The 13,792-nt window shown below is 34.3% G+C and overlaps 1 protein-coding gene across 6 annotated transcripts in view; it reads left to right on the top strand.

The window, feature by feature from the left end:
- Positions 1-4,867: 4,867 nt before the first annotated feature.
- The window catches only part of LOC106463031 (zinc finger protein 64-like), a 67,869-nt gene continuing 58,944 nt past the window's right edge, over positions 4,868-13,792 (top strand). For 3 of the 6 annotated variants that reach the window (XR_002611454.1, XR_002611453.1, XM_022390715.1), the window contains exon 1: positions 4,876-5,157. The gene's annotated coding sequence lies outside the window, so the exon portion shown is untranslated. Of the gene's footprint in view, positions 5,158-13,792 lie in introns of all 6 variants that reach the window. The other 3 variants (XM_022390698.1, XM_022390709.1, XM_022390705.1) reach the window with 2 other exon arrangements.

Consider the following 13,792-nt stretch of genomic DNA (forward strand, 5'->3'; position numbering starts at 1 on the left):
GTTTATCTAATTTTTTTGGTTTGGTTTGTGACTGTGATTGTTTGTTTGAAATACGTGTGTGTTTATTGTGTGGTTGATTTCGTACTGCTGCCGCATATGTTTTTGTTTGTGTGGTTGTTGGTTGTATAGTTGGTGTTGGAAAAAGTGGCGTTTTAATGCTGATTTGTTGTGTTTGGCTCGTTTCTGTGTGTTGTGAGGTAGTTCCTGTTATGTTGTGATTTATGTTGTAGATTCTAGTTTTTATTTCTTTAGACTTTTGACAGCCTTTATGGCTGGCTGTATACTGATGTTTATAGTTAGAACAAAGAGGGTTTTCGTGTTCCTTCGAACAGAATGTAATGTGATGATCACTACCACAACCCACACAACGTGAGAGAGATTTACAGGCTGTATCCACATGTTCGTAGATTTGGCAATTCTAACATTGCGTCACAACTACGGCGTGTGTTTTAGTTTCTTCTACCTGGGATCTCTGATACCAGAGTATAATACCATTTGATATTAGCCTCTGGATATTTTGTGTGTTGACTGTAAGTACTTTGATAATGTTTGTGTTTGTGTGTGTGTGTGTGTATTCTGATTGATGTGATTCTTTCAACTTTTGTGAATGTGATGTTTGTGTTAGTTGCTCCTGTATTTGTTGTATCTGAATGTTGTAGTGTATGCCTCTGATTATGAATGGTTTTGTGTTGGATTTCATCTCTGGTAAGTATATTATAATGTTTCCTCGATTGAAGGCGCCTTTTCGCCAATCCTGAAGTAGGCTGTTTAGGTCAGCCGACTTCGCTTCTTTCACTATAACACTGCTCTTGGCTAAGCGTTTAATGGCAGCGATTTTGGTTTTTGGTTTGCAACTTCTTATTTTGACAGCCAGCTCCAAATTGCCGAGGTCTTACAAAGATTTATATTTTCATATTCACCATTTTGAATTCATATATCTTAAAACGGTTAAATTCAAAGTATCAAACAAAATTTTGTGACAATGACTACGTTAAATTCATTTTCTTATAAGAAAGTCGAAACCTCAACAAAAAGCTGCAATTTCCATAAAACCTAGCAAACTGTGCGCGCGCTAATTTTATTATCATTCGTCATCTGCTAGCCGTAAATCGTCCACTACTGTACTATTGTTATTATGTATCTGAGTTTACCTTCATTCGAAGCGAAACAAAGCTATTTTAAATTCGATTGATTATTTTAAGCTTCGTGTTATACGTCGTTGGACTGGTAAACATACTTTGTTGATAATGCTTGGAGACGGCTTGAATGGGTAATGAAGAAAACCTTTAACATAACAGCAAATGTACAACGTTTCTGCAAGGTTTTGTCATCATCAGGTACAAGTAGTTTACAAGCATTATTAGTCTCAAAGTGGGTTCCTCGTCATCGAATATTTTGTTGATGTGATAAGCGATTTAAGTTTACTACTAGTAATTTTGATCGCGGATTTTCTTTTAGTGTCGCGCGCAAGGTACCATTTTTTTAAATCCGACCTTGCCCTAATTAATTCACTCGTTCATTGCGGACTTTCTAACTGAACGATTACATTGTATTAGCATGTAATTGGTCACAAACTATGATTTGTTAGGGATCTAAGCTTAGGCCTTATCGATTTTCCGCTTAAAATGTATATATGTGTATGTGGCGACTAAAGGTGTTGATAGTGGTATAAAAAGTAGTCACTGCAGAACCGTTTCAAGAAAATGATGTGTTAGAGACTACTTGTTCCTGTAATATAGAAATTTAACGATTGGTTACGATGTACTCGATTACTCAAACTTTGTTAATCATTCAGTGATTTTACGATGAAAATAATAAAAAGTCTTATAATTTCTTTTATCAGTTTCAAATTATGCTTTCATTTTCTCGGCTTACTTCTTGTGACTAATAATGAAACTTACATTATGCTTGAATGTGAGTTATATTTTCTAAATTTTGTTTAAGCTTACATTATGCTTGAATGTGAGTCATTTTTCGAAATATTGTTCTTCTTCTTATTTTTTGTAGTGTTGTTTATATTAAGTTTCATCTCACTGAGCCTAACTTTCTGTGTTACTTTATGTCCAAACACCACTTCAATTTCGAGACTTTTATGAGTGTTCACTAGATGTCACGCCAATCTTTTGAGCTCACAGAAGCTGGTGTTTGTTATTCAATTGTGGCCAATTCTGAAATCACCCCTACACTATTTCTTGCAGTGTATAATTTCTAATTTTTGGGGTATCAGATTATAATTAGTAATTAGTATATCTACTCACAAGAATCAAAACAAAAAAGAAAAAAAAGTAATTTTGAATGTCAAATTTAGGAAATTATTAATATATATATTTCCTCTGTTATGTTAAAGGGGTAAAGAATAGGATGTCTTACACCATGTACAATTCCTGACTAATTCGTAAACAACACCGGGTTGCTTATTACTTTCTTTATCGGCGTTATTGAAGAAATGACGAGAAACTAATGGATTTTTTTTTCCAAGTAACTGTTTTCAACATAACTTTACAGTGCAACTTGTGCAAATAAAAGATTATAGTCTCTCCCATCCACAGGTCTTAGATATGCTGACTTTAAAATGTTTATAATAACACATTTTCCACTAAGCAGTGTCGTTTGTGGTAGTGTATTTGAGATCAGTTTCTGGATGTTGAAATACGTCAAACAATAACACGCTATTGATTTTACCTCTATTCGTGATAGTTGATTAATGGCATATTCAAAAACCTAAAACTTTTCATAATGACAGTTGAAAGTGAAGTAATCCACATAGAAATCATTTCACACTAAAATTAGAAATTTTGTTTGTTTTAGCATAAAGCTACAGTAAACTATCTACTGCATCCGCCGCGGGAAATCGAACTTCGGATTTTAGTGGTTTAAATCCGTAAACGTACCGCTGACCCATTAGGAGGCATATTTTCGGAATACTTACAAAAACATTTAACAAATGATATACGTACCAGAAGTGACGTCATTATGTCAACTATGACGTAACATACCGGTCCTTGAAAATTTTATATTTTTTCCGCAGTATTACGTATCTGAGCGGAATGTTTGTTTTTATACTGGCAGGTTTTTATATTTGTTTATGTTTCAGTATTTTCGAGACAACTATTTTTCGCAAACCTTTTTTAAGAGTTTTGTTTTTCTTGTTATTCTTTTGTTTTACTTTGATATATCTATGGTTTTGCTATCCAAATTATATAAACATATATTCAAAAATAAGTGTGTGTGTGTGTGTTCCAATTCATTCATTCGCCCAAATGAGTATAATGCGCGAGTGTTTAAATTAAAATTTTTATATATATAAACGTCTGCATATCATATGATAAATCTTTATTATTTACTCCCCTTTCTCTCATGGTTAGGGCGCTTGACTCACAATCTGAGGGTCGCGGGTTCGAATCCCCGTTCCACCAAACATGCTCGCCCTTTCAGCAGTGGGGCCAGGGCGTTATAATGTGATGGTCAATCCCACTATTTGTTGGTAAAAAGAGTAGCTCAAGAGTTGGCGGTGGGTGGTGATGACTAGCTGCCTTCTCTCTATTATTTCATACTAAATTAAGGACGGCTTGTACAGATAACCCTCGTGTCGCTTTGCGCGAAATTCAAAGCAAACCAAACCTTTCTTTCTAAATGTAAGGTGGGACGTTCACATTTCAAGTCCTAACTCGATTGATTGAAAACGATCTTAATTTGGTATATTTTTACAGGTCAAAGGCATCTTTGGTACTGTTTATATTTGCATGAATTATTCATAAGCTATAAGTTAACTGCACGTATATTTTTCATTGAGTCGTGTGTATTATGCATAAAAAATATATATCCCCAGGTGGGTCAGTCGTACGTTTATGGACTTACAACATTAAAGTTCTGGGTTCGATTCCCCACGATAGACACAACGCAGATAACCCATTGTACAGCTTTGTGCTCAAACAACAACGTGAATATTTATATCCATTTGTCTCTTGTCCCTCCCTGATCATCGCTTTTTTTTCTAATAAAGTATACCCGTGTATATTGTTCTCTGTAACTTTATGTTGGTTTATTCAAACAGCCACTAATTTCCCTCTGTTCTTTTAGTTTTTTGTTTGCTATGTGCTTGCAATTATTATTAATGTTGTTATCTATGTTGTTTATCTGCAACTACGCAGGACGTTTAATTTATCCACTCTTTTCTTTTAATTGTCTTTGTCCATAGTGCTTAACACTTATATTTGAAAGCTAAATTTTGTAAAAACAAATGCTGAAATATACCTTTGAATCTTCTGAGTAGGCTTTTGGTTGTAGAATCTTTGTAGCAAATAACATCTTTTAGAGGAATGACGATGTAAAACAGAAACAAAACTGGTTAGACCTTCCTCTTTTGTTCGCTGGAGCTTATCAGTTGTTCCACAGGAGGAAAAAAGACGCTTTATAAATGAGTGCATAAAGTGAATTATATATAACACATCATAGCATACGTGTCTAAGAAGAGGTCTGATTTCTGATAACGCCTAAACTTGGGTTGAGTGTGCATGGTTTTAGGCGTATCTGTGCCATTTGGTAAAATAAAGGGGAATACCACTGTCTAGCTTATACCCCCTCCCACCGTAGGTGTACGTTTGGGCGTAGACACCTACACACACCCCACATATACACTATCAGACTGCTACTTGTCAAAGTTCTGAACAAATGTTTAGATCTATTTTTCTAAGCTGCGGTGGATTTCTTTATTGTACTGTAACGAAAGCTTTTAACCCTTTGATTACTTTTATAACTTCACCTTACTATAGTAAACCAAGAAGAGATTAGAATCGTAGTCTAGGCAACTGGGGCGGAAAGCGCGTGCGTGTGTCCCCGTGCCATTTCCGCATGCACATCGCCCACTGCCTCCCGTTGCGCCACCACCCCCTTTGTAGACAGACTATCGCCAGGAGTCGACCCACCCCCTCGTCTCCCCCTTCCCCTCAGATGTCACGTGGCTAGTATTGACGTCAGTCGTTCCTCATGACACGCGCATGGGGTGGAGTTCGTCCTGTTTTCTGTGGGCTGTGGTGGGTGGAGGGGTGTACGGGTACTGCTCGCGGTAGGAGAGTCACGAAGAGGAGTAAAACGGCCACATACAGCAGCGTCTTGAGTGGAAGAGAAGTTGGTTTCAACCAGAGATTTTCCTCAAAGGTAAGGAGAACACTAGTGGACAGTTTCTCATATATCTGATTTAAAAAACAAGATCTGACCTAATGGATTACTTTTTTCGTGCGAGTAAAGGATTGGTGCAGTAAAAAGAGAAACTGCGTCTTATCTGTTGAAATCATCTGATGTTCTGTGATTTACTTTAATATGGAAGAAAACAACCAAGCTTTTAAAGCTTTTTGTTGTTGTAGTTTGATAATATGGTTTTTAAAGTTTGTTCTTCCATACGGTAATTAAAACAAACGGCACTCAGAAATGTGTGTATATTCAGTGTCGCTTTCGTTCCCAAGCTAGTCATGATATCAACATTACTGCCTGATTTTTTTTTTTGAATGTATGCAAACAACGTGCACGTGTATTTTTGGGAGAGGATTGTATGATGCATACTACCCAGTTTTGTTTTGAGGGAAAACTAAAGTTTTTAAGAAAATACTGCGATTATTGTATAAATATACCTAAGTGTGTAATGTGTAACGTTAGTTATGACGATCGTATGAGAGGATATATACTGTTACTTACGTATGCATCTACTGGTTGTTATGCTTATTTTGCTGTAATAGCGTCTTCTTTTTTAAACTACAAAGTATGTATTTTTCGAGTGCTCTGTTTTCGTGAGCGTATTAGTTACATTCTCGCAGTAAAATATTCTGTACTATATTTTAAATATTTGGCTTGAATTTTCCAACATATCCTTGAATAACTGATGTCACCAGCTATATAGTTAGCTTACCTTTGATCAGAAACTCTGAAAAATAGGGTATTTTTTATTCTATCTCCGATTTATAATGTACTAATGTTTTTCCCAGTCATATTGTGCTATAACGTGCTATTCAAGTGCTTCTCTTGACAACCCCCTCAGTTAAAATAAAATTTGATGCCATTCCACTCACTGTATTACTTGTTGATCCTACAATTATACCGTTACTTGACTCAACAAAATAACAAACATAAAATAACAACTTAATTCTATACGTTTAACTTACACTGCCCTTCTCCATGTTCTTATCGTAAAATGCACAAATTCGGTTCATCAATGTTATCTTTATTGAAAGGAAATATCAGTAAATAGTACGTGAGTTGTTGATGTACTGTAGAAACCTGTCTGAAAACCTCTACATTAGAGCTCTTTCAAAATTAAGAGGGCTTGTCATGTGACTACAGATAAAGACAGTAATAGTCTTGGTTATCCTCACATGGCTTTATCTATACAAACAGTTGGCGGCCATGACCACACCCTTTCATACAAAAACATGATATGAGATTGCTGGGTATTATATTGTTCACTTATAACTGCATTGATGTGATACTGAACAGAAACTGAAACTCATGACTGCGACCTTGTACATAACAACTGCTGGTTATTATCACGCTTATTTGTAACTGTATAAATATCGAACCAGAACTGCTGGTTATGACTGCAATCTTGCACATACAACTAGGCTATGACAACTGCTGGTTGTTATCATATTTATTTGTAACTGTATAAATATCGAACCAGAACTGCTGGTTATGACTGCAATCTTGCACATACAACTAGGCTATGACAACTGCTGGTTGTTATCATATTTATTTGTAACTGTATAAATATCGAACCAAAATTGATGATGATTATCATGTTCTTTTATATCGAATAAAATTTGATGATCATACCACACAAGAAATCAATTACCATAACCTTGCAAATATGTTTGTGATCTCAAACAACACATAGTGCATAAGTTGAAGATACTATATTTCTAAATGTTTGTATGCTTCAAAGTTGCATCAAAATGTATTTAGCGTATACTTACAAGAAAAAAATTTTTTCCTTCAACATTTTGTGTGTTATAATACATTGTACATAATTCTACAGAATCTGGAATTACAATAGTCAATAGAATAACGTGAATTATATAGTCCAACATTACTAGAATCATCAAATTTTGAAAACCCAACTTTTGTTAATTTACAAATGCGCGTATTCTTATGATTTTAACCGCTCCTCATTTAACAGTTCTAAGGTCAGGATTACAAACTGTTGCTTAATGGTTAACAGTTCTAAGGTCAGGATTACAAACTGTTGCTTAATGGTTCTAAGGTCAAGTATATAAAATATTGGTTGACGGATATATTATGCTGCTTTGTAGAATAATAACTTTCTAAATGCTTTCGAAGGTATACTTATGTGATTTAGTATTTCGTTTATTCATCCCACATCAACAGAACCATTTCTCTGAAATACAACATATATACCCTTTAGTCTGTCACTATATTCAAGGTAGCTGTGTTTTCCACGTGATCAAGTACTACAAGGAAAACTCGAACCGTTTTGTTACACAAGCCACTCCCGTTCCTTAGTTTACAGTGTAGATGATTTTTCTCTCAATCCCGGTTTCTTTCCCCGGATGTATAAGATATGCCGGAGTCACCTGGTGGCAAGAGATAATAGTCTAGAAAGATAAACATATATCCTGGGTTTTGCCTTTCTATCTACAGGAGTGGAAATGGAAATGCGCTTAGAATCGGAAGTTTATGTCATAACACTTAATAAAATATTATGAAATCTAATTTTACTCAAACTTCAGTCCTGAGCTATCGTTTTATTCTCAGTTTTCTCACTATTCCTATGTGTGACTTGAATTGTTATGATTTTCTGTTAAGGGAAACATTATTTGCAAAATAAAAAATAAAAAAATAGAAGTAATTCAGGGAAAAAAAAGGCTATACAATATATTAAAATACACGTTTTTTTGAAATGGCAAAATACAAAAGAATATATCACTTCGTAACAAATTAGTTTACTATTTGTGTTTCAAATCTTTTGAGTGTTTATTTGTTCTAGCACTAACCCACACACTGTATTATCTGCACTGTGTCCACCCAGGGGACCCAACCACGAATGTTAACATTATAAGCCCTGAAATTCACCATGAGACAATCTTTTCTCAACGCATGTTAAGAATTCATGCACTCATTACCTATATAGTGCATGCTTGCTCTTATACTAAAGATCTTTTAAAATTTGTTTCTCTGTGAACCACAAAGTTTCCTCGTAAATTGCCACGAACACTTCCTTTCTTATGATAAACTTAAAAGTCACTTATCACCAATTAAAGTACGCCACTCTTAGAAAATATTTCTGTAATATTGGGTCAGAAAAGCTTGGAAGAAGACTCGTGTCAACGGGAGTATTTTCACACGGTTTGTTATGTTTGTGGTAATAAGATGATGGGAATTAATTTCACACAAGCTCATACATAATTTGTGATGCGATTCTCTGAAACGCAGAAAGAATAATACTCTTTTCTATCATCTGTGAATAAGAGCGTGATGTTGTGACGTCATAATTTTGCATTATTCGATTTTGAATTTAAATGTGTATTTACCACTGTTAGTATTTATATATATATAAGAAAGGCTGTCAAAGGCAAAACCAAAACCAATTCTGTAAGGTATTTACATTTAACTACAGTTTTTACACAGTAATAAAATATCCTTTACTTCTGTCAAAACATTAATTATCTCAGTGAATCTTCTGTTTTGTTTTGCAATACTTTTGTATTTTATTATGTTTCTTCAGGAAATTATTTAAAGTAGAGAAATCATCAGCCAAACTAAGTAGCTTAATATTAAGTCTTTTTTTTTTTATCTTTACTGAATCCTTCTTCGGGATACCTACAGATATTATGGCTGAGAGGGAGATTGTCAATTTTCATTACGTGGTAGGGTAAAGTGTTAAAATACCATGCAGTACACATTTTGGTAGGTCAATATTCGTTCGCTGCTAGAAAATATCCTCTTGCAACATAATAATTCTAGGCTTACTGAGCGACTGTAAATGAGAAGTTCGGAGGAACAGTGTGCATCTACATTCTGCATAGGTGTGATCTAGCATATTTCTCGTCCCCTCGAAAATAAGCTGTGTGAACAACAATTTCAAATAAGTAATATTATTAAAGCAGCTGTACGCAATTGGATTTGTAATATAACACCTGCGTTTTTCCAAACTGTTATGATGAGGCACAAGGAACGATGGATAGAAAGTACAACTCTTAAAAGGTGTTATGTTAACGTTTGTTGACTGCGATATGACATAGCTGCTGACCTACAGGAAATGAAATTATGTTTCATTCTGAACTTTTTTATATGATTTGACGTGAGACACTTTATTAAGATCCACTGCGTTATGCTTTTATTCTCGCCTCTTTTGAACTACACGTGCGTCTGTGATAAGTATCTTCATTTTGGGGTAGGGGGGTGTCTTTTCTCATTTTCTCCATATGAATTCTCATAAAAAAACCAAAAATTCTTTCACGTTTATTACCAAGAATACACTTGTATCTCGACTGCTCAGTTTTTTCTGATATCATAAAGTTCTATAATACGTTTTGTGTGATTAGTTAATAAATGTTTAATGCAAATGTTAAGTGAGACCCTTATCTATGGTTATATATATACACACACTATGTACTCTGGTTGTAGATTAACGCCTCTCTAATGTTTCTTCCCATAAATAACGAAACGAGTAATATTATTTGTTCTTAGTATGTTTCTAAATCACAAAATCCACATAACTATAAACTAGTTACATCTGTAGTTCCAGCTTTCATTAAATTACTTCTAGTTTGAGGAATCTTTTTATCTTTCTAATAAGTCTGCATACTTAACCAGGAACTTCTCTTTACTATTAAGTTAATAAGTGTGTTTGTTAATAAAAGAGCAGTCTTCTGGTTACATTTCACTTATTTTTCTGTTTTTTAAACGAGTTAAAGTATGCTCAAAATTAATATGTTGTAGTTTGTTTGTTTGTAATTAAGCACAAAGCTACACAATGGGCTATCTGTGCTCTGCCCACCACGGGTATCGAAACCCGGATTCTAGCGTTGTAAGTCCACAGACATACCGCTGTGCCACTGGTGGGCATGTTGTAGTTGAGGCAAATAAAGAGCTTGACAAACACATACACTTCTTTTCCGTTTTATTATTTATGGATGTTAAGAGTTTTCCGAGAGATTTTTGCATATTTCTTTAAAGTTGACGTCCTTTAACCTACTGATTGAGATCGATATTTGTAAACCGATTAAATACTAAACATAACAGTTTCAATCATACGTTTACAGTGAAATTCTTATGACTTTCAAGTGACGCTGTTTTAACATGACCAAATCAACATTATTGTATAAGTGTTATCACAAATAGCCAATGAGATCTGTCAACTACTAAGTTAAATCAAGATATTCAAGATGGCCCCTTTACGGCAGAATGGAACATTTTGATGATCCTTTAACCTGCCGCGAGATTTTATCATTACTTTCATCACTTATGTGATTAATGTATTCTCTATTGCCTTTATAAAGTCTTATAGCTGTATTTAAAACTATATGTTATCATTAGTTTCTCTCTTTTTCACTTATCACTGATTATGTAATAATTTGTTTCTGTACTCTCCTTCTTTGTTAACTCTCATAACTTTCTTATAGACCACCTGATCAGAAGCACGAGGTCAATGAGAAACTGTATTACAAGATCAGAGTTGTTATACTGATAAGGATACTGATAAAATAATTGATTGGATTTTATGGAGTCGTATAGTGAGGGAGAGATGTTTCTTGAAGTTATTCAAAATTGTTTTTAATATCAAATGATCAGAGAGCCTACCAGAGGGATGTCATCTTAGATTTATTGCTAACATTGATGAGGCTATGATTGGAAGAGTTGAAATGAGGAGAACATTTTGGAAAGAATGATCGTTGCATAATGCATCATTAGTGAATTGGGATCTTGAGTTAAAAGGTGATGTGGGAAAGATTTTAGAAATTCTTAAATTCTTAAATTATTTTAATGGCATGTTCCTAAAAAGAGAAAAAGGATAAAAGAGAATATCAAACCTAATTGGTTTATTAAAGACATAAAAGAGAAAATCATGGCTAAATACCATTACTTTTTAAGAAGTTTAAGATGGCAGATATGATAGAATATTTACAGAGCTATAGGAAATTTGGGGATTTGGTTGAAAAGGGAATTAGGAATTCAAAAAAGAGCTAGTGGAAAACAGCTGATAATATTCATACTAAGCACTGATTATTTAAAAAAAATGTGTTAAAGGTAAGGAGTTTGTTAAAATGGGGATTGAGCCTTTAAAGAATGCTCATGACAATGATTTTATTGAAGACTATGAAATGGTTGATCTTTTAAATGTTTTTCCTTTCTTCTCTTCTATTTTTACAAGACAAGGTAATAGCAATATTTCTGATCCTGAATATTCTGTGGGAAGTATTGGAATTGACGTAAATCTTGTGATAGGTAGAAAGATTGAGAGATTAAAAATAGATAAAGTACCAGGGACAGACAAGGTATAAATAGGGGATTAAAGGAGTTCAAAGATCAGATTCGCGAGCATATTTCTTTCATCTTTGATAGGTCATTAGAGAGTGGACAGGTTTCTGAAAACTGGAGAGCTTCTGACGTTACTCTTATTTTCAAAGGAATGATAAGAGTTGCCCTGGAAAGTATAGGCCAGTTAATCGTACTTTTGTAGTGGGAAAAAATCTTAGGGTGTTTGATCAAAGAAGCTTTACAAATAATTTATTGAAATACGACATATAAATTAATTAATGCCAAAATAGATTTATCAAAAGGAAGTATTGCCTTACTTATGTGTTATATTTTTTCATGGACGTTACTTGTTATCTGAATGATAGAAAGGATGTGGACTTGGTGGACTTAAGTTTTTGATAGTGTATCACACAAAAGATTAGCTAAGAAAATCACATATATAGGAATTGAGGAAAGACAAGCTAATTGGACTGTTGGGTGGATGAATTAAAGAAAGCAAAAGGTTGTTATTAATGGAGTCCAGTCAAACTGGATCTCTATTATTAGTGGAGTGCCTTAGAGGTCAATGCTTGGGCCCATGAGCGTCCGCGAAAATTTCCAGGTGGGGGCAAGCCATCGCACAGTGCAGGCCATTTGCTTTGAAGTTTGAATGTGATGCTCTGGCTGACTATGGCTTATTTATGCAAATCTAATTTTGTCATTCATATTTAAATATAATTATTTTCTAATACATTTTTAAATAAATTTTCTTTTGAAATTCCATGGGGAGGTGCAAATGCCCCCTTGCCCTATCCTGCGAACACCTATGCTTGGACCTTTAATTTTTCTTATTTACATTAATCATATTTAACTCTCAAGCCTGACGGGGGGGGGGGGTGAGAAATCCCTCTGTACCCTTCAGTACATACTCAGTCATAACGTCCACATCTGAAATTAAATAGTCAAAGACAAATAGTATTAATGTTTTCTAGTTTGTTTCCAAGGTCCTACGAAGCCCTTAAACTAACATTCTAACGTGGTTTGCTTTCTTAGATAAGAAGACCAAAACTGTACACATTATTCTAAGTGAGGCCCAGTTAGTAAATTGAATAGAAAGATAATTACATATTTGACTTTTAATCAATATAGCCATAAATACTTCCTAAAATTCCACTAGCATTTCTAAAAGCAACAGAGCGCTGTTTGAATGTCTTCTTATCTAAGAAAGGATATTGATTTGTTAGAAAGGGTTCAGAGAATGGCTAGTAGGATGATTCCAGGAATGGAAGGTTTATCTGACAAGGATAGGATAAAACATCTTAATTTATTCTCTCTTCTCAGAAAAGAAAGGTAAGAAGTAATCTTATCGAAGTTTAAAAAGATCAGTAGGATCAAGTCTGATTTCTTTGTGCGATATTCTGAAGATAATACGTCGAGAGAACACAAGTTTGAGACAGACTATGCTCTAGTAAAGACAATTTTATTTTTCTAATAGGTGATTAACGTATGGAAAGACTTGCCGTTAGTAGTAATGGAGGCCAGCACTTTACAGGAGTTTTGGAGGAAATCGATGATTTCCTAAGAAATAAAGAGTTGGTTTAAATTATTACATTTTTCAAGGGTATGTGTGCAAGAACAGCCTCGAAGAAACAAGTGGTTCCTTGTTTTTTGTATGTTGGGTTGTTATTGGAGAAATCAGCGTTTGTTTATGTGACATTAGGTTCTGTGCTATCTTTACAACCTCTTCTTAGCACAGATCATAACTTGCATGATAATTGAAATGATGTTACAGTCTTTATAAGGGGTGTAAAGACTGTGTTAATTGTTTCATTACCAATGTGATAATTCCATTTTTACATTTAAATTAAACTTGGTATCGAACTCGAGACATCCTGCATGCTAGACAAATATTTTGATAACTGATCTTACAGGTTAGGTTAGGTTCTACCACTATTCTTATTAAGCCAAACTGAGAGCTGTAGGTTCTACTATACCGCTCACCTGACATGAATATTGAGTTCTGTTAATAATTACGTAAGGTATGAAATAATTAAGTCTTGTTAACAGTCTTATTAAGCCAAACTGAGAGCTGTAGGTTCTACTATACCGCTCACCTGACATGAATATTAAGTTCTGTTAATAATTACGTAAGGTATGAAATAATTAAGTCTTGTTAACAGTCTTATTAAGCCAAACTGAGAGCTGTAGGTTCTACTATACCGCTCACCTGACATGAATATTAAGTTCTGTTAATAATTACGTAAGGTATGAAATAATTAAGTCTTGTTAACAGTCTTATTGAGTCAAATAGAGATTATAGGTTCTA

Source organism: Limulus polyphemus, unplaced genomic scaffold (assembly GCF_000517525.1).
Source record: "Limulus polyphemus unplaced genomic scaffold, Limulus_polyphemus-2.1.2 Scaffold50, whole genome shotgun sequence".
Lineage (NCBI taxonomy): Eukaryota > Metazoa > Arthropoda > Merostomata > Xiphosura > Limulidae > Limulus > Limulus polyphemus.